Source organism: Coregonus lavaretus, assembly GCF_964263955.1.
Source record: "Coregonus lavaretus genome assembly, chromosome: 21".
In the NCBI taxonomy this organism is placed as follows: Eukaryota; Metazoa; Chordata; class Actinopteri; order Salmoniformes; family Salmonidae; genus Coregonus; species Coregonus lavaretus.
In genome coordinates this window covers 44485202-44488206 of record NC_140008.1, presented here as the reverse complement: position 1 = coordinate 44488206, position 3005 = coordinate 44485202, and positions in this window count along the sequence as shown.

Below are 3005 nucleotides of genomic sequence, written 5' to 3'. Positions count from 1 at the left end.
TTCTGATTCAACTAATATTGATTGATCGCCAGGGGGAAAATGAAATGTCACAGCAGACTTTTCTGGTATATACACTGCTCAAAAAAATAAAGGGAACACTAGAATAACACATTCTAGATCTGAATGAATGAAATAATCTTATAAAATACTTTTTTCTTTACATAGTTGAATGTGCTGACAACAAAATCACACAAAAATTATCAATGGAAATCAAATTTATCAACCCATGGAGGTCTGGATTTGGAGTCACCCTCAAAATTAAAGTGGAAAACCACACTACAGGCTGATCCAACTTTGATGTAATGTCCTTAAAACAAGTCAAAATGAGGCTCAGTAGTGTGTGTGGCCTCCACGTGCCTGTATGACCTCCCTACAAGGCCTGGGCATGCTCCTGATGAGGTGGCGGATGGTCTCCTGAGGGATCTCCTCCCAGACCTGGACTAAAGCATCCGCCAACTCCTGGACAGTCTGTGGTGCAACGTGGCGTTGGTGGATGGAGCGAGACATGTCCCAGATGTGCTCAATTGGATTCAGGTCTGGGAACGGGCGGACCAGTCCATAGCATCAATGCCTTCCTCTTGCAGGAACTGCTGACACACTCCAGCCACATGAGGTCTAGCATTGTCTTGCATTAGGAGGAACCCAGGGCCAACCGCACCAGCATATGGTCTCACAAGGGGTCTGAGGATCTCATCTCGGTACCTAATGGCAGTCAGGCTACCTCTGGCGAGCACATGGAGGGCTGTGCGGCCCCCCAAAAGAAATGCCACCCCACACCATGACTGACCCACTGCCAAACCGGTCATGCTGGAGGATGTTGCAGGCAGCAGAACGTTCTCCACGGCGTCTCCAGACTCTGTCACGTCTGTCACGTGCTCAGTGTGAACCAGCTTTCATCTGTGAAGAGCACAGGGCGCCAGTGGCGAATTTGCCAATCTTGGTGTTCTCTGGCAAATGCCAAACGTCCTGCACGGTGTTAGGCTGTAAGCACAACCCACACCTATGGACGTCGGGCCCTCATACCACCCTCATGGAGTCTGTTTCTGACCATTTGAGCAGACACATGCACATTTGTGGCCTGCTGGAGGTCATTTTGCTCTGGCAGTGCTCCTCCTGCTCCTCCTTGCACAAAGGCGGAGGTAGCAGTCCTGCTGCTGGGTTGTTGCCCTCCTACGGCCTCCTCCACGTCTCCTGATGTACTAGCCTGTCTCCTGGTAGCGCCTCCATGCTCTGGACACTACGCTGACAGACACAGCAAACCTTCTTGCCACAGCTCGCATTGATGTGCCAACCTGGATGAGCTGCACTACCTGAGCCACTTGTGTGGGTTGTAGACTCCGTCTCATGCTACCACTAGTGTGAAAGCACCGCCAGCATTCAAAAGTGACCAAAACATCAGCCAGGAAGCATAGGAACTGAGAAGTGGTCTGTGGTCACCACCTGCAAAACCAGTCCTTTATTGGGGGTGTCTTGCTAATTGCCTATAATTTCCACCTGTTGTCTATTCCATTTGCACAACAGCATGTGGAATTTATTGTCAATCAGTGTTGCTTCCTAAGTGGACAGTTTGATTTCACAGAAGTGTGATTGACTTGGAGTTACATTGTGTACAAGTGTTCCCTTTATTTTTTTGAGCAGTGTATTATTTTAATAGGTCTTTCATACATTCTCTTTCTCTTTTTTACATTCTCGTACAAATATGTCAGTACTCAGTACCACCAGAAAATGTTATTGATATTGAAAAAGTGTTTAGTGAGGGTGAACTAAAAGACATCCATATTTTATTATCTTAGGGTGTTACAATGAGTCATGCTTTGCATTGTCCTACACAGCCATTGTGTCCTACAGCCTATTAAACAAAATGCTCTCTTTCCAAATGTGAAAAAAAGCCTCCTACCATTCTCCATTCCAGTACAAGGACGTTTGCAAACTTAAGAGCCTCACAAAGCATCACAGCGTGCCTCCATGGCAACCAATTCCACGGTTCCATTTCTGCATTGCCTCTATTGCCATAGCGACCGCAGGTGGACATAAGTCAGTCATTTGAGGCATTTATCACTCCATTAATTCAAAGCACAGCCTCAGTGCTGCTGTGGGTCTACTCAATCACACAGCACAGCAGAGCTTAATGACACACCGCCTGGCCTACCAGTCAGTCACAGCTATGTTTCTCCTCTTTTCATTAGTTTGGCTATAAACATGTTGGATCAATCCATTCATGTGTTTTTCCTAAACACCTCCTAGGGGGAGGGGGGAAGTAACAGCATGGCTCCTCCTAATGCCCAGCTTACAGGAATATAGAACGTCCACTCAGATAAGCTGGCATCATGCATACTGTAGATTGGGGATGGCCAACACTTCTCCTGGAGAGATAATGTTATGTTACCTCCGATGTGTTTTCAGTAGGGATGGAGCAAAAGCATCTACACCCAGTAGGTCTCCAGGAGGATGAGGATTGGCTACCCCTGCTGTAGATGTAGATGCTATAGCACCCATGTAATTTACTAAACAAACTGGGAGAGGTAGGTTAGTAAACATGCATGCACTGGGGATGGAAGATATACCCCCTACCGTACCGACACATTGCAGATGTGCTATCTCGATTAAGTAAGCTAAATCAAGCTACTTTTTAAGCTCTGACTGCTGGTGATCCTTTTATATTTAGGAAAACAGTAAATGCACTAAAGGATACAAATTCATCTTCTTCCCTGCCTAAGCAAGTTCTGTCTGACTCTCGGGAGTGATGGGGAATATATTATCTATTACGTGCACTTGCTTACATTATTAAAAACTATGGAGGACTTGACAGCAGAAAGTTCTCAGAAACCTGCAACCACAATTGCCACATTGTCTTTAGACATGTCTCGTTTTATTGTCTGACACCTGATACTGAGTTCGTGGGAAGACATGATTAGGAAGAATACTGTGTTGTTGCTAGGGCAAGTTTAGGGTCAGGGGTAAACATCACGCTATGGGAAGGGAGTGCTAGTATAAAAAGCAGAGAT